Raw genomic sequence first — 19,022 nt, forward strand, 5'->3', positions numbered from 1 at the left:
GGAGATTTAGTACAGTGTGTAAATGCAACATTTGTCCAGGATTTTAGAAAGAGCCTCTAGGTGCCTCTTTAACTATATGTTGCGTAATTATATGTGTGTGTGGAATAGAATCCGTAGCAGCAAATGGCATATTCAGAATCCAAATACTGAGTAGTTTTTCCAATGTTGTGCTTTACTGAATCTTTGCATTTTGAGGCACAGAGCTTTGCTTTCTGTGTGGGGCTGGTGGTTGTGAGAGAGAAGTGTATGCAGTATATATGTGTGATACTGGTGTCTGAGTAAAGGTCTTCACACATTATGACAAGCAGAGAAATCCATGTTTATATATGTTTATACAGTCATAGGGAGATAAGCAGTGTTTCAATGTCTGACCTGTTCCTCCTCTTGACTATCTATCACATGTGTGTGCACGCATTCATGTTTCTTGTCAACGTATGGTGAGCCCTTGGATTTCTTAGGGCAGTGTTTCTCAACCTGGGGGTCGGGACCCCTGAAGGGGTCGCGAGGGGGTGTCAGAGGGGTCGCTAAAGACCATCAGAGAATACACAGTATTTTCTGTTGGTCATGGGGGCTCCGTGTGGGAAGTTTGACCCAATTCTATCATTGGGGTTCAGAATGCTCTTTGATTGTAGGTGAACTATAAATCCCAGCAACTAAAACTCCCAATATGTAAAGGTCTATTTTCCCCAAACTCCACCAATTTTCACATTTGGGCATATTGAGTATCTGTGCCAAGTTTGGTCCAGATCATCATTTGTGTCCACAGTGCTCTCTGGATGTAGGTGAACTACAACTCCAAAACCTAAGACCAATGCCCACCAAACTCTTCCCGTATTTTCTGTTGGTCATGGGAGTTCTGTGTACTAAGTTTGGTCCAATTCCATCATTGGTGGGGTTCAGTATGCTCTTTGATTTTAGGTGAACTATAAATCCCAGCAGCTACAACTCCCAAATGACAAAATCATCCCCCCTCCCCAACTCCACCAGTATTCAAATTTGGGCGTATTGGGTATTTGTGCCAAATTTGGTCCAGTCAATGAAAATACATCCTGCATATCAGATATTTACATTACGATCCATAACAGTAGCAAAATAACAGTTATGATAGCAACAATAATGTTATGTTTGGTGGTCACCACCACATGAGGAACTTATATTAAGGGGTCGAGGCATTAGAAAGGCTGAGAACCACTGTCTTAGGGTTTGCTTAGATAAAGAATACTGAAAGCCACCCCCTCCCCAGTTTTTCTGAAATATCTCCTGCAGTACCTGATATTCATGAATGGTCTCCCACCCAAGGATTAACCAGGGTCAGGCCCGTAGCCAGGATTTTGATTTGTGTGTGTGTGTGTGGGGGGGGGGGGCTGAGTTTGATTGGGGGGGGGGGCTCAGGACCTACTCTAGCAAACCTTTTGTATCATTATCCCAATACCCCCATGCATATAGGATATATTGAGCATAGTGATAAGATCATGATATGAATAAACATAACAGTTTAAATAATGTACCAGCAAGGCCTTCTTGCGGACCACCCTGAGAATTGGGGGGGGGGGGCTGAAGCCCCTCAAGCCCCCCCCCCCCCCAGCTATGGGCCTGACCAGGGTTGACACTGTTTTATCTCCCAAGATCAGACATCATAACTGTAGGAAAATTCGATCCTTTTAATAAGCAGTTCCTCATGTAAAGTATTGGACTGGCACTTTTATTGCAACGATCATCAATTAAATAAAATAGGCTCTGAGTAAATTTACTCATTTGGTGAGACTTGGACTCAACGGCCAAAACGCTGGGGGGCCAAAGAAAGGAAGCTAAGCTCCAGATTTCTGATGTGAACAAAAGCCTTTTAAGTATAATTAGGAAACACCCCTGGAGAGGAAATGTAAAAAAAAAAACCCCAATCTGCTAGGCAAGTTTCAAGCCTAATTGAATGAGAGGGAGTAGGATTGGGCCACAGCAGGGTTGGTGTAAGGCCTGTGGATTCTTTTTAATGCATTTAGGGTCTGTGTTGTTGTCCCAAAGGGTCAAGGCTTTCACTGCATTTAATATCCCCGTTATTTCTAACTGAGAAGCAAGTCAGTTTCTTCTGCATGTCTTATGACTTCATCATACTAGAGAAAAATGCACTTAAAATCCAGTTTCTGCCTCCTGCAGAATTCTGGGGTTTGTAGTTTAGGGAGGAGCCTTTAACAGCCTCACTAAACTACAAACCCCAAAATTCTGCAGGAGGTAGCAATTGGATTTTAAGTGGATTTTTTCCTCTAGTGTGATGAAGTGCTTTTAGATGCGGAACAATGGCTTCAAACTACAAGAGAGGAGATTCCATCTGAACATTAGGAAGAACTTCCTGACTGTGAGAGCCGTTCAGCAGTGGAACTCTCTGCCCCGGAGTGTGGTGGAGGCTCCTTCTTTGGAAGCTTTTAAGCAGAGGCTGGATGGCCATTTGTCAGGGGTGATTTGAATGCAATATTCCTGCTTCTTGGCAGGGGGTTGGACTGGATGGCCCTTGAGGTCTCTTCCAACTCTTTGATTCTATGATTCTATGACTTCAAGGATCTGTCAATAAACTGAGTACAAGAGTCTGTTAGTTTTGTCTCTGGGAAATGGTTTCTGTGCCCTGAGACCAGTGACAGCTATGGCTCTGGAATTACTTGGCTATCCAGCACCTGCTTAAAAATCTCCAGAGAAGGAGACTCTCCCATGATCACAGGCAGCAGATTCTCCTGTTGAACAACTCTTATCATCAGGAAGCTCTTCCTAATCTTTAGACAGAATCTCTTTTCCTGCCATTTGAATCTATGACTCCATTGTATCCATCCTCTAGCTCAGAGCTTTCCAAGCATTTCATGTACGTGACATACTTTTTAGACATGCATCACATCTAATTCAGTTTTACTAGCAAACTAGAGATTTGCTAGTAAAACCAACCCCTTATAAGAGATATGGACACATACGTAAATTGTAATAACAAAATGTATGGGGATACAGCATACTTCATTCATTCATATTTAGTACTTATTTCACATAGACTCAGAAGTTTCTTATTAGATTCCTGTGACTCACCTACACACTGCTGCCCACACAGGAACGTGTTTGAAAAGCTTGGCTCTAGAGCAACAAAGAACAAGTTTGTCCCCTCCTCAGTGTGACATCCTTTCAGATACCATATTTGAACATAGCTCTCATGTCCCTCTCAGCCTTCCTTTCTCTAGGCTAAACAGACCCAGCGCTCCCAGAGCCATTTCTCATAGGACTTGGCCTCCAGACCTTGGACCATTTTGGTTGTCCTTCTCAGGACACCTTCCGTCTTGTCCATATCTTTCTTCAATTGTGATGTCCAGAACAGGACACAGTATTCCAGGTGAAGGCTGATGAATGTCTCTGGCTTCAAGGAACACAGTTCCATGCAAGTGTTGCAAGAGAAAGGCATGTCAAACCAATCCTGACCGGAACCGCCTTCCATTTGGAAACCAATGTCTTCACTGCGGATCAGGAATAAGTCTCCACAGCCACCTACAGACCCATCACCAAGACTTGGAGGACCATCATCTTTGGGCTACAAGGGATTGCATAACACACACAAAGCAAAGTGGCAGGAAATGTTGGAGGACAGGTCTGACAGCTTCAACCCATAAGATGTTCATGTGCTTAACCTGCAGTGAAGGGACCTCGGGTAGTTCATGGGCTCACCTGGTAGAGGCCAACATTGTCCACAACACAATACATGCCAGGTCTATCAGGTTTGGGGATGCTCCATGTGTTCATGTAGTTAGCCCCTCTTCAAAATGGCACAGGTGCCTTTAATAATAGAATTACAGCATGGCCAACAGATGTAATGAACTGGAATTTGAGTTTCAAGTCATCGAACTAATTGCCTTTTTTTTTCCTCCCCAGAATTCATTTGATGCTGCCCCCTCCATCTAGAGGAGAGTTCAGTTGGCAACTCTCTGCTGAAGATAGAGGCACATGTATATGACGTCCTAAGATTCCTTTATCCGGTTTATGTGATTTACTGAAGAGTCCGGTTTTTCGTTTCCCCATGAATTACCTTCCAGTTCTGGAAAGGTAGAGGTAAGCCGCCATTCTCAAGTTATTTCTTTTCCTTCTCCTTTCCTTGATGTGATTTTTATATCTATATATGTATAAAACCCCATAAGAATTGCTTGAACCTGTCAGAGATTTTGTGTGTGAAGGGATCTGTTCATGTGGAACGAATTGCTAGAACTGCCCAAAGCAGGAATTCTCTATTCTCTCTCTCTCTCTTTCTCCTCTGCTCTATATTCTGTGGGTTTGTTTTCAGTGTATTACTGACTGCAGGACTGAGTTGTGTTATGTTCGCTAATGCCAGGCTTGTCTTCAAAGCACATCATAGCAAAAGATGCAGCCAGACTGAATGAGTGTGGGAAGCTGGACGGCCTCCTGGCCCCGGCTTCGGTGCAGGTTGCCACCTGGCATTGGCTCCGTTGCTGCGATTAAGGCCATCATGATGGTGTAACCAGAGACTGACCTGGTGGAAAGGGAGCATTTCACAGTGGGGGAACCCACCTTTTCTCTTTGCCATGTTGGAAGCTAATCTTCTGTATCAGCTACTGAGAAACCTGGCTTAGTCCGCCTGCAGCTCCAGTGGGAGCGTGGGTGGAGTATAGTGTGCTTCAATCCATGTGTGATGGTAACCTCTCTATATGTCTATGTTTGCCTCCCCACCCACCCACGACTGGAAGCACCGTTGCAAATTCCTGGCTGGCTAGTGAAATTGCCTGGAAACTTGATGATATCTACATACTCTCTGGAATAACAAAGCATTTTTTAAAAGGTTGATTTGAACGTGTTCAAATTCTTGAATTAATCTGTCATAGAATACTCATATCAACTATGAATCTTCGCTGCAGCATGAAAACTGTTTTCCTCTCATTGCGTCTTTCCCGTTCCCCTGGACTGTGAGGGTTATTGAGAGTGGTGAACGTGGTAGTTTTGTAGAATTACAAAAATCACAACTACTGAGAACCAGTTAACATTTTGCTTTTTAGGTATTGAGTGGAGATAGTAGCTCCTCCACTGGAGCCCCCGGTGGCACAGTGGGTTAAACTCTTGTGCCGGCAGGACTGAAGACAGACAGGTCGCAGGTTCAAATCCAGGGAGAGTAGGATGAGCTCCCTCTACCAGCTCCAGCTCCTCATGCGGGGACATGAGAGAAGCCTCCCCCTGGGCAACATCCTTGCAGACGGCCAATTCTCTCACACCAGAAGCGACTTGCAGTCTCTCAAGTCGCTCCTGACACGACAAAAAAAAAAAAAAAAAAAAGCTCCTCCACTTCCTCCCCTGTTTGTTGTTTATAAAGCCCTAAACGGTTTGGGACCCACCTACCTTCGTGACCATATCTTTCTCCATGAACCAACCTGGGCCCTTCGATCCTTGGGGAGGCCATCCTTTTGCCCCTGCCAGTCTCACAAGCCAGTTTTGTGGGCACAAGGGAGAAAGTCTTCTCCTTTGTGGCTCCCCGACTCTGGAACTCATTACCTGGAGAGATCAGGAAAAGCCGCTACACTAGAAACCTTTAAAAAGAACCTTAAAACCTGGCTCTTCTGATGCGCCTTTGGCGAGTAGGTGCACAACATGACACTACTGTTCCCCTCAACGTTTCTGTCACTGGAGTACACGCCCCGCTAATGGGAAGTTTAGTTTCACAACCCTGTGTTTCTTTATGAGCTCCTTCCAAATAACTTGCTCCTCTTATCTCATTTGAGTTTTTAACATTTTATCCTGTACATGTGGCCCACCCATTGTCTCTACGATTGTGTTTATTGTAATGTTATATTGTTACTGTATTCATATGGTTTTCTAATGTAATTTTGATGCTGTTGCTTGTTGTTTATGTTTTGGTCTTATTTTGCTGTAACATATTGTCCGGGCTTGGCCCCATGTAAGCCGCTCCGAGTCCCCGTTGGGGAGTTGGTGGCGGGGCATAAATAAAATTATTATTATTATTATTATTATTATTATTACTACTACTACTACTACTACTACTACTACACTTACTTACTTAGGCAATCCCTCGTTGTCTGAGTAAGATTGTCCTTCAAGTGCAGTGTCCTGAGGTGGGTCCGTAGGTGACTGTGGAGCTCTATTCTTGACTTGCATGTTCTCCCGCAGTGAGGGCATTGGTTTCCAGGTGGAAGGTGGCCTTGGTCAGGGTTGGCTTGATGCACCCTCCTATTGGCATGTTTCTCCCTCTCATCCTCCATTTGTACCTCTTCAAATTCTACAGCACTGCTGGCCACAGCTGACCTCCAGTTAGAGCGCCCAAGGGCCAGGGCTTCCCAGTTCTCAGTGTCTATGCCACACTTTGTAAGGTTGACTTTAAGCCCATCTTGAAATCTCTTTTCCTGTCCACCAATGTTACGTTTCCATTCTTGAGTTGAGAGTATTGTAACTGCTTTGGGAGGCGGTGATCTTTGGGTATTTAATAAACTCTCTAAAATGTTGAACTAAAGATCTTCCCTAACTATAGTCAACATAAAAAGAGATACTCAGCTGGAGGGGAAGGGATTATATATAACTGGCCAGTGAAGAAAACAAGTGGGGCAATGATATCTGCACAGGAACATTTAGCAGAAATTCAGTCTGCCCTGGGGCACACATTGGGCCTAAATAACTTTAATTAAATGCAATTTAAGCCATTAAACAACCACTGAAAAACAGAAGATTAAAATCAACAAAACAGTATTTTGTTAAAAGGCAATTCCAGGCAATTCCTTAGGATTGCAATAAGTCAAAACCGACTTCATGGCGCATAGCAACTGCATCAAAAGCCTGTTGATCTGGGGGAATTTTTTCCCCCCAAACCCCACTGTATTCCAAGATTTTATTATGTTCTGTGTTTCAGTTTTGTTTTGTGTTGGCTTTGTTGTGTCCTGTAAAAAAATCCCTTTTGAATTGCTCTAAGATCATTATTACTCATTGATTTATTTTTATTTCTTTATATGATGAATATCCTTGCACAGGACACATGAATTCTTACATCTAATTAAAACAAGATGTAGCTGCAAAACAATTGATATAAAAGTTAATTAACCCTCAATTAAGTGAACAATTATATGTAAAATGTAAAGCTAAAACAGCTGAAAACACATATAAAATATAACAGAAAAGTTGGCGTCTCATAAAAATCCAAAGGTCTTTGCTTGCTGGAAAAAATATAAATGGGGCAGCTGAATGGTGCATTTTGAAAAGTGGAAAACAACTCTAAATAAATTAATCAGGTATTAAGTAGAATTAAAATTCAGGCCTTGACTTTTGTGTTGTGGATCACGTTGCTGTCCTTCCTGTGCCTCTTAAAAGATAAATTTCTTAAGAGTGTGCCAGGAGATACTGTAGGATATCTGATTATTTTAACAGTTTTTGAAGTTTGTAATGGACTGGTTGTTTATTTTAATATTTGCATTCAGTCCTTTAATATTTAATATTTGGATTTTAAATTTCATTTTTTTTAATGTTGTGAGCCATTTTGCTTCTCAGCCAGAAACATAAACAGGATATAAATAATAATTATTAGCCTTATTGTTATGATTATTATTTGAAACACAACAAGATGAGTCCACAGCAGACAAGATCACTCTGCTGGCTGTTGTATTGGATCTCACGTCGGACACTTCCCAAATGTCTAGGACTGTGTGATGTATCGGCGAATAATGCGTGCAGATCCCAGTAAGGTGGCCTTCTGCAGCTGGCAGATAGTAATCTTGTCAGCGCCGATTGTGTTTAAGTGCAGGCCAAGGTCTTTAGGCACTGCACCCAGTGTGCCGATCACCACTGGGACCACCTTGACTGGCTTGTGCCAGAGTCTTTGCAGTTCAAGCTTTAAATTTTCATATTGTGTCATCTTTTCCAGTTGTTTCTCTTCAATCCGGCTGTCACCTGGGATTGCAACATCGACAATCTATAATTTGTATTATTATTATTATTATTATTATTCTCTGTGAGATTGTTACTGTTTTCTGAATCCTTATTAGAAAGGTTTACTCTCACTTCCTGTTCCTGAAACAACAGGAAGTGAGGTGAAATCTACCCCTCGGAAGGGAAATTCGCTCCTGATTTCCAAAATTTTCAAAATTCAGTTGCCATGGGGACAGAAAACGAGGTGAAATTGTCTGAATAGGGGTAATATTTTTATACAAAAATATTGACTTGTCTATTAAAGTAATAATTGTGCTTTGGGTGTTAACCTTGCCCTATGCTGTCCAAAACTAAGAGAGAGAGAGAGAGAGAAAGAGAGAGATGGTAGACAGACACTGGAGTTACACTTTAAAATGTACCTGTTATGACTTACTGTACATCTAAATTCAGCTTAAGTACAAATCTACAGAGCCTAACTTGGGCATTGCTTATTATGCTTTGAGTAATGTATGTTTGTGTGCATGGTTTCACTAGAAGTCTTTTACCAATTTAATTGTTCGGAAAGTACTTCCTTACTTACGTAGGCGATCCCTCGTTGGCCGAGTAGGATAGTCTTCCAGGATCAGTGTACTGGTGGCTCCGTAGGTGACTGTGGAGCGCTATTCTTGATCTGCATCTTCTCCCGCAGTGAGGGCATTTGTTTCCAGGTGGGAGGCAGTCTCGGTCGGGGTTGGCTTGACGTGCCTTCCTCTTGGCACGTTTCTCTCTTTCACCCTCCATTCGTGCCTCTTCAATTTCTGCAGTACTGCTGGTCACAGCTGACCTCCAACTGGAGCGCTCAAGGGCCAGGGCTTCCCAGTTCTCAGTGTCTATGCCAGAGTTTATAAGGTTGGCTTTGAGCCCATCTTTAAATCTCTTTTTCTGTCCACCAACATTCTGTTTTCTGTTCTTGAGTTCGGAGTAGAGCAAGTGCTTTGGGAGATGGTGGTCAGGCATCTGGACAATGGGCCGGTCCAGCGGAGTTGATGGCGGAGGACCATTGCTTCAGTGCTGGTGGTCTTTCCTTCTTCCAGCACACTGATGTTTGTCCGCCTGTCTTCCCAAGAGATTTGCAGGATTTTCCGGAGGCAGTGCTGATGGAATCGTTCCAGGAGTTGCATGTGATGTCTGTAGTAGGCTTGGGCAATCCATGGTTCTAAATGGTTCTAAAGTACTTACAAAACTAAAGTTCTGGTGGTGAAAATTTCAGAACTCTAACAAAAATCTCAAAATTTCATAATAAATGGCAGTTCCTAATTGGTTCTGTCATTAAAATCACCAATAATGAAATAATAATTAAATTTTGAAAGTTTTGTTAGAGTTCTGAAATTTTCACCACCAGAACTTTAGTTTTGTAAGTACTTTAGAACCATTTAGAACCATGGATTGCCCAAGCCTAGTCTGTAGACAGTCCACGTTTCGCAGGCATATAGCAGGGTTGGGAGGACAATAGCTTTATAAACAAGCACCTTGGTATCCCTACGGATGTCCCGGTCCTCAAACACTCTCTGCTTCATTTGGAAAAATGCTGCACTCACACAGCTCAGGCGGTGTTGTATTTTGGTGTTGGCTTTGGTGGAGAGGTGGCTGCCAAGGTAATGGAAATGGTCAACATTTTCTAATGTTGCACCATTAAGCTGTATCTCTAGCATTGGAAAGGGATTGGCTGGTTACTGCTGGAAGAGCACTTTGGTTTTCTCGATGTTCAAAGAGAGGCCGAGCTTTTCGTATTCTTCTCAAAGGTGTAGATCTTCTTCTGAATGCGCACAGACAACGTTGTCTGTTCGGTGGGTACCTCAGATGGGAAAGAGGAATCATTTATTTATATTGTGCCATCAAATGTAGTGACACTTTGCAATAAAACAAGCTAAAACAATCGCTCCTGCCTAAGGTGTACAAACTGAAATACTGAGAAGAAGCAATAAGAAATCACAAAACGATGCTATGGAATTACAAAACAAATCATCTAGATAAAATGCAAATAAAAAACTCAATATGCAGTAATACAAAGCAATCTTGCAATACTTGTAATGAAAATACGCAGGACTACAAAATAACGTCAAATTACAATCAGAAAAGCTTTGGAAAATAAGAAAAAGTTTCAATTGAGGTTTTAAAAAGAGCAAAGAAAGGCGCCGTCCACAAATCCTCAGGGAGGAATCCCAAGATTATGTGGCAGTGAGCAAGAATGAGGGCAAAATTATTGGTTGAGTGAGAAGCCTTGAATTCCCAAAATGCCGATCATGAGCAGTGTGCTAAAAAGAAATAAGGACTGAAAGATAGGGGTGCTTATACTGAAGCTTATACTGTGTTCTGGAAGGAATTTGTAACTAATAGAGATATCAATGCAGGTAAAAGGCATGCGACTCTGTTATCGATGGTGTGATGAAAGAATAAATTGTTGATTGTAGATGCTTTGCAAGGTTGCTAATAAGACATTTACTTCTTGGAGCAGCCACAGCTCAGCAGTAAGAATAATTCAGTTAGCATCGAAGGCTGTTCTTTCCTTGTGTGTGTTCATGTCAAATTTGCAAGAACCAGAGGTGACAGCTTGTGTGAAGATCGTGGTAAATGTGAAAAGGCTTCAAGGTTGGGAGGAAGAACCAGTGCTGGAAAATGAAGTAATCTGACACAGAGAACTCCCTTACGAATCAATCTCTCAGTCTTCAAAACTTGAGAATTTGAGTGAAAGGGTTTTGATTTCAAGTGTAAATGTTCATCTCGTGATTTCTCTGTGTGTCAGATTTTACAGGTTTGTATTTCAATGTAGATGAGGAATTTTGGCACCTTGTCAGAGCTTGGAGGATTCTGGTTTCAACTGGTCCCACGTTCAGCTCAATTGTAATTGTTTTCAGTGTCTGGGATAAGATTTTGCTTGGAAATTTCAGATGTATCAGAAGTAATGATGAGCAGAATGTAATGCTTTAAACACTTTGATTGTTGGCCAAAATTGTACTCTCTCCTCAAAAAAGGAATTACCCGAGCAATATGGCATGGCTGAAGTGGAGTAGACATACTTTTACATGTGTTCATGTTTTCTGTTTGATTGTCATGCATTTCAGGATAAGATGGTTTGTGCCATCAAATAATTGCACAGGATTTTCGTGTCAAATGTTGTTCAGAGGGGGTTGGAGGGAGGTTTGCCATTGTCTTCTCCCAAGGCTGAGAGTGTGTGATTTACCCACGGTCAGGTCTGTAGCCAGGATTTCGATTCGGGGGGGGGGGGGGGCTGAGTTTGTTTCGGAGGGGGGGGGGGGGCTGAGTCTGAGTGAAAGAGGGTCTACCCTAGCAAACCTTTTGTATCGTTACCCCAATACCCCCATGCATATGGGATATATTGCGTATGGTGATCAGATCATGATATGAATAAACGTAATAGTTTAAATAATGCACCAGAAAGGCCTTTTCGCGAACCACCATGAGAATTGGGGGGGGGGGGGGCTCAAGCCCCTCAAGCCCCCTCCCCTGGCTACATGCCTGCCCACGGTCACCCAGTGGGCTTTCATGTCCAAAAAGGGATTGCAACCCTGGTCTCCAGAAGCATAGTCAAATACTCCAAATACATGAGCTCCTTTCAGGACAAGGGGCCACATGTTTTTGAAAATATGGGTTCCAAAGAATATAACTTACCTGTCAGAACACATCTCCCCTTATGAATCATCTAGGACATTAAGATGGTCTGGAGAGACCCTGCTCTCGATCCCGCCTGCGTCACAAATACGTTTGGCGGGGACGAGAGACAGGGCCTTCTCAGTGGTGGCCCCTCAGCTATGGAACGCCTTCCTAGAGACATTAGATCGGCCTCCCTTGTAACATTCTGGAAAAAAGTCAAGACTTGGCTTTTTGAGGAAGCGTTTGAAAATGCAGTATAACAGACATAGGAATATGGAACAACTGGATGATGAGATTGGACAACCTTTTTAACTAGGAGATGCAAATTATTTATGTCTCATTGATCTTGTTATGTTTTTATATGATATGTTCATGTTTTAAATGTTTTTATGGTGTCTTACTGATCTTGTTGTAGTTTTATATTATATGTTAATGTTTTTAAATGTTTTATGGTGTTGTTAGGCATTGAATTGTTGCCTCTGTAAGTTGCCTTGTGTCGCCGGAGGGCTGAGAAGGGCGGTATACAAATATCTATATAAATAAAAATGTAATGTTCATTTGTGGGATTAACAGAACTCAAAAACCACTGGGGGAATTGACACCAAATTTGGACACAAGACACCTAACAACCCAATGTATGTCCTTCAGTGAAAAAAAATTGATTTTGTCATTTGGGAGTTCTAGTAGTAAATAAATAAATAAATAAATAAATAACAAGGCACCAAGAGTCCATGATTAGGGATATAAATGAGATTCCGACCTTCTGCCTTGCCTAGTTAGTTTGCCTCTTCTATTTTTTTTTATGAAGCCAAGGTGTATGACAAATGAGTGTCATCACTCTGCATTCCTTTGCCCATAAAAATGTTTAATGGTTTGTTTCCCTTCCCTTGAAACCTAGGAAAGTTTGATTGCCCCGCCAGACTGTTTATTGCACAGAGCTTAGAGATGTTTTTCCTCGGCTGTTTCTCAGTAGCTTTAATGTTCAGGGAATGGTTTTAATTCACTGAATGACTTCTGGTGGTGGGAGGGTTGCAATTCCCAACGTGTTTTTTCTCTTTCTCTTTGACTGAAGAACAAGCATGAAAAGCCTCTCTTTCTCTTCTCTTCTTTTCTCTTCTCTTCTCTTCTGCTATTTCAGGATGGACAGCTTTTTTAAAATCTCTCCACTTAGCCTGACCTAGCTTGCCTTAAGAGAAGCACATCAAGGGGCTGCAGGTTTTCTGTTTTCTGGAATCACAGGTCAAGTTGCAATGAAAAACACTCATGCCATCGTTTCTGTTCATTTCTTTTTACACCTTTGGGGATTATTCTGCTATAGATGACATGAAAAGCAATGATGAATAAGGCAGCTCTTTTTTGTTTAGCAGCAACAGCAGAGAGAAAAAGAAATTGTGTACCTTTATAACCCGAAAAGCCTACTGAGAAGTGCCATGCTTGTGTTAATGATACAGCCCAAAGTGTTTGATAAGGTGAGATACTGTATATGGAGATTTTCTGTGGAGAAGTCGGAGGAGGTGTCTGGGTTGGCGAGTCCCAATTCGGCACAGCAGGCGTGGACACAGCCTGATTCCCTTTAGGAGTTGCACAAACTCACCTTGGATGACACTGTGTCCAGTTTGGTGCCCCTCAGTTCAAGAAGGATATTGATAAGGCAGGACATGTCCCGAGAAGGGCAACCAGGAGACCCAGACATCTGGAAACCAAGACCAGTGAGCAGTGGTTCTCAACCTGTGGGTCCCCAGGTGTTTTGGCCTACCACCCCCAAAAATCCCAGCCAGTTTACCAGCTGTTAGGATTTCTGGGAGTTGAAGGCCAAAAACATCTGGGGACCCCAGGTTGAGAACCACTGCCTATAAGGATTAACTTAGGGAGCTGGACCTATTCAGTTTGGAGAAGAGAAGACTGAGAAATGATAGCTATCCTTAAACATCTGAAGGGAAGTCATGTTGAGATGGAATAAGCTTGTTTTCTCCTGAGACTAAAATGAAATCCAATTGATTCAGAATCTAAAATGTTCACCTCTAGTTTGCTGAAATGTTCCAGTGTGGCCTGCTGGGGTTGCTTGGGGAGAGGCAGGTTATCAAAAGCTGGGGTTGACCTTGGCCAAGGAACGCATTGCTTTCAGAATAAGTGGAAAGGGCATTCCTTCATTGTTGGGGTGGGGAAATGTTGGTTGCTAGACTGCAACATGTTGCGCAAAGTGTGTTTTTGCCTAGTTCCATGCAAAAGACACATAAACAAGAGGAAAAAATAGAACAGAAAAACTTTACTCTTATCAGCAGAGGCATAAACTTGCAGTGTTGCATACAAAATCAAACAGTGCAACAGACTTAGTCATTGTAAATAACACAGAATAAGGCTTCTTCATCTTCATTCAAATGAGAGAACAAAACACAAACCTTGAGTAAATAGCTATTCCACCATAGCAAAGAGCACCGCTGTTAGAGCATAGCAGCATTACAGCATATTGCTTCTCCTCAGAGTAGCATATTGCTTCTCCAAACTGTATTCTAAAATCCATACAGTTATATCCCACCAGATGTGGCCCAAACATGCTGGCTGACCTACATTACCAGCTGTATATAATAATTAACATCATAATGTTTTTCTTTAACACATACTTGATCCTGCTACAACTTACTGTAACACAACACCTGTTGTCTCTGACCATCGGCCATGCTGCCTGGTGGCATCTGTTTGTTTGTTTGTTTGTTTTATTTCACTTCTACCTCGCCTTTCTCACCCAAAGGGACTCAAGGTAGCTTACAACTCCGGCAAAAATTCAGTGCTGGTAAAAACTAGTACTAACAATAAAACCTAAACAGTTAAAAATGATTAACATCAAGCAATAATACACATAAATAAGTATACAAAATTTAAAAAGCATATATAGTGCATACTTCCATTTGTCCAATACCCTGCTTATAATCCTTAATCCAGACCGTATTGAAACCATACAAATGTATTCTTCGAACACTTGTGCGCAAAGCAAGGTCTTCAGCTTTTTTCTAAAACAGAGAAGGAATGCGGCCTACCTAATGTCTCTGGGTGTTGCATCCCAGACCAAGAAACGAGACCATAAGATCAAGTCCACCACACTGGACTGTAGGAAAAACAATCCCATTTTATTGATGAAAAATTGGTTACAAAAGAAAGTTAAATGCAAAGTCAAAAAGCCACCATAGAAACACAGCAGTCAGGAAAATCTCTGAACTTGAGCAAAAGTCCAACCCCCCCCCCCCAAAAAAAAAACAAAAACACAAGAACCAGGAACCTGTTAGCCTCTCGCTAACCATGTACTTGAAAAACTAGAAGCCTCTGGGATTACCGGCCATGGAACACAGGAATTCTGCCAAGGCACAGCCACAGTCCCAAACGTTGCTTGATCTAAGGAGGCACCCGGCAGGCAGCCCCTTATACCAAAGAAAATATTCCTTGAAACGCTCCTTGACTTTGAAGCCTGAGCCTGTCTCTCCTGTAATCTATTTGACCTTCGTAGGAACTGTGAATCACTCCTATCTCTCGTTATCTGTTCCCTTCGGTCCTCATTAAAAAACCCAGGTGGAGAGCTATCACGGCTGGATTCCATCATCATCATCATCATCATCATCATTTAATAACTTATTAATCGCCCTCCATCCGAGAATGCTCTAGGCGATTTACAGCTAAATTATAAAAGATAAAATTCCAAAACATTTTCATCTGGCTGTTCAGTTTCGTTTTCCCCGCCGCTGAACTCAGCATCAACACCAGTTTCCACATTGTCAGGGAAAACTACATGTTCAGTGGCTTGCTCAGTTGAAAATACTATCAGAGAATTAGGTTCACACAGATCAGGTTCACACAGATCAGGCTGAACCCCAACACTGGGGAGGGAGTTCCACAGCCGAGGGGCCACCACGGAGAAGGCCCTGCCTCTCATCCTCACCAGTCATGCTTGTGAAGAAGGTGGGAACTAGAGCAGGACCAGAAGATCTTAAAGTTCTAATAGGCTCATAAGAGGAGACGTGTTTGGACAGATAAGTTGGACCAGAGCCGTTTAGGGCTTTATAGGCCAAGACCAGCACTTTAAATTTTCTGTTCCAGAAAATGTAGCTGGGTGAAATTAAAATGTAAAACCATTATGCAGCTTAGTAAACGCTTAGCAGTTTGAAATAAAGAATGTTAGACTCCCCTTGTTGCTTTCAGGAAATTCTTGAAGAGGTTAAAGAAAGCCTCTGGGTTAATGGTTCTGCTCCCCTCTTTTTCCTTTTGTCATCTGATGCTAAAATGTCTTTAGAAAAAAAATATGAAAGGAATACTTTTATAACACAGAACTATCACAAGTCATGGTTTTGGTTCTGCTGTATGCAGATGTCAATTAAAATGCATTTAGGGAAGTTCTAAATGGAGTTTAATATCAAGGGCAGCCGTTCCTTCTTGCCTTTTATAACGCACATCAAACATCACCCACCAGTTAGAGATATTCTTATGAGAAGGGTGGAAATGCTCCCTTGGAGACAGGCAGGAAAGGCCTTAATTCTCCAGCTCAAACCGGGCAGAGGGGGGAAAGGCCCCACCGGACTAATTAGCGGGTTTTCATAACAAAGTCACAGTGTCTCTGGCAGCAGATCTTTTAAAAAGTACACATTCAGCTACAGATTTTTATGTCTTTCGAAGCAATTTCCTTTTACCTCAAATGTAACAACAGAGGGTAAAATTGCTCTTTCGCTTTCTTTGGCCGTGGCAGGAATATATTAAAAGGTGTTTTCTTTCTTTTATTTAATATATGAAGGATAAATAGTTCCTCACATTTGCTGTGAAAATGGCAAGTGAGAAGTCCGTCTCCGTCCAAAGGCCCATCCGCTCACAGCTGCAGAGAGCAGCAAAACAACATTAAGCAGGCAAACAGTTTGTGCGCCAGAAAAACGCTCAGGAATGTATAAATATGTCAAGGCGGCAATGTTCGCCATAAACTGGGAAATGGAGCTGGTGGCGTGTGCCGGTTGTCACGAAGGCTGCCTCTCCACCGCTTCTCCTCTGCTCTTCCATCAGGCTTGAGGTTGGGCATGCCGCGACAAGAGAGAGAGATTAAAACTTTGCATTCTCTAAGCGCATAGAGAACAAGGTCCATAAATCATCGCCCCTTCTGCACGCATGTCTCCTTCTTTAAGTAAAGCCAAATATTGCAGCAGTAGTCAAGGAAGGGGACTGGGCCCTCATTTTAATTGAGCAGATCCTTGCTAGAATGAGCCGCTTTGGTTTGTTGTTGTTCATTCGTTCAGTCGTCTCCGACTCTTCGTGACCTCATGGACCAGCCCACGCCAGAGCTCCCTGTCGCCACCACCACCCCCAGCTCCTTCAAGGTCAGTCCAGTCACTTCAAGGATGTCATCCATTCATCTTGCCCTTGGTCGGCCCCTCTTCCTTTTGCCTTCCACTTTCCCCAGCATATTGTCTTCTCTAGGCTTTCCTGTCTCCTCATGATGTGGCCAAAGTACTTCAACTTTGTCTCTAGTCTCCTTCTCTCCAATGAGCAGCCGGGCTTTATTTCCTGGAGGATGGACTGGTTGGATCTTCTCGCAGTCCAAGGCACTCTCAGAACTTTCCTCCAACACCACAGCTCAAAAGCATCGATCTTCCTTCGCTCAGCCTTCCCTAAGGTCCAGCTCTCACATCCGTAGGTTACTACAGGGAATACCATGGCTTTGACTATGCAATGGATCTTTGTTGCCAGTGTGATATCTCTACTCTTTACTATTTTATTGAGATTGGACATTGCTCTCCTCCCAAGAAGTAAGCGTCTTCTGATTTCCTGGCCACAGTCTGCATCTGCAGTAATCTTTACAAACCGCTTTGGTTTATTAGGATGCAAAGAGTGATGTAGCTTTTGTAGCCAACTATGGACTTTCCAGAGTTCTTGGAGAAAGTTAAACTGTAGAGATAAATCAAAATTTCATCCTTAGTGTATTTCTTGGAAGGATAAATTTCTATAATGGTTTGTTTCTGTTGACCATCAAAATGATGTTCTGTGACTTCAGATATATTTCAAAAATATACTCCTGAAGGACATGGAGTGGGTACCTTACGGAAGATATCCTGAGTAGCCACAGGTATACTGGCTTGAGCTACATCATTAAGAAGATCCAGATAAAAATAAAAATAAAATATCTGTTTCACAACAGCAAAACAACAGAGAGTAAACAATCAGGCATATCAAATCACTCTCAACAAAAGATTCCCTCCAGGCACTTCCAAGCCATTAAATGCTAATCAAGGTGGTCAGTTGAAACATTCACACCTAGCTGCAGCAGAAAAAAGTCCTTTGTCCCACTCTGGTCATTCCTCAGATATATAAACCCATTTTCCTACTTCCAACAGACCTCACTACCTCTGAGGATGCTTGCCATAGATGCAGGCAAAACGTCAGGAGAAAATGCCTCTAGAACATAGCCATATAGCCCAGAAAAACCAACAACAACCCAGTGATTCCGGCCATGAAAGCCTTCGATAATACATTAAAATATCTGTTATTTCCTGGAATAGTCTGGGGTGAGCTAAATTGAATGGATACAGCTCTACACATTGATTACTTATTTATTTACCTTATTTATATCCCGCCTTTCTCTACCCCAAGGGAGACTCAAGGCAGCTTTCAAATGGCACCTTCTCAGTGCCTTAAGAACATACTTAAAATGATTTGAATTAAAATTAATACATAGTAAACATGATTAAAATACATTCCATTGTTAATCACGCCATCCAGGGTCAGAGTCTAAGGGCATTCCGTAGTCAAATTGCAGATATTCCACATTAAAAGTACTGCATTGCACTATTTTTCAAAAGACGGCTCCCAGAGCCAGGTTTTTACTCCCTTTAGGAATGTTGGGAGGGAGGGGGGTATCTGATATCACTAGGGAGGGAGTTGTGTAACCGAAGGGCCACCACTGAGAAGGCTCTGTCTCTCCTCCCCACCAGCCACGCTTGCGAAGAAGGTGGGACTGAGAGCAGGGTCTCCCCAGACAATCTTAATCTCCAAGATGGTTCATAGGGGGAGATACATTTGGATAGGTCGGCTGGACCAGAACCGTTTAGGGCTTTATAGGCTAAATCCAGCACTTTGAATTGTGCTCGGTAGCAAACTGGCCGTCAGTGGAGCTGATGTAACAGGAGGGTGGTATACTCTCTGTATGCTGCTCCAGTGAGCAACCTGGTTGCTATCTGTTGGACCAATTGGAGCTTCCTAATGGTCTTCAAAGGTAATCCCACATAGAGTGCATTGCAATAATCTATACGGGATGTAACCAGAGCGTGGACCACTGTTGCCAAGTCTATATAATATAGACCAGGGGTCCTCAAACTTTTTAAACAGAGGGCCAGGTCACAGTCCCTTAAACTGTTGGAGGGCTGGATTATAATTGGAAAAATATGAATGAATTCCTATGCACACTGCACATATCTTATTTGTTGTGCAAAAAAAACACTTAAAAACAATAATGAAGA

General features: G+C 42.4%; 1 protein-coding gene across 5 annotated transcripts in view; it reads left to right on the forward strand.

The window, feature by feature from the left end:
* Positions 1-19,022, forward strand: part of LOC132761633 (nuclear receptor coactivator 1) — a 450,982-nt gene that overhangs the window by 131,457 nt on the left and 300,503 nt on the right. For all 5 annotated transcript variants that reach the window (XM_067462609.1, XM_067462628.1, XM_067462629.1 and 2 more), the window contains exon 2: positions 3,892-4,068. The gene's annotated coding sequence lies outside the window, so the exon portion shown is untranslated. The remainder of the gene's footprint in view (positions 1-3,891; positions 4,069-19,022) is intronic.

The sequence above is a fragment of the Anolis sagrei genome, chromosome 1 (genome assembly GCF_037176765.1).
Source record: "Anolis sagrei isolate rAnoSag1 chromosome 1, rAnoSag1.mat, whole genome shotgun sequence".
Classification (NCBI taxonomy): Eukaryota; Metazoa; Chordata; class Lepidosauria; order Squamata; family Dactyloidae; genus Anolis; species Anolis sagrei.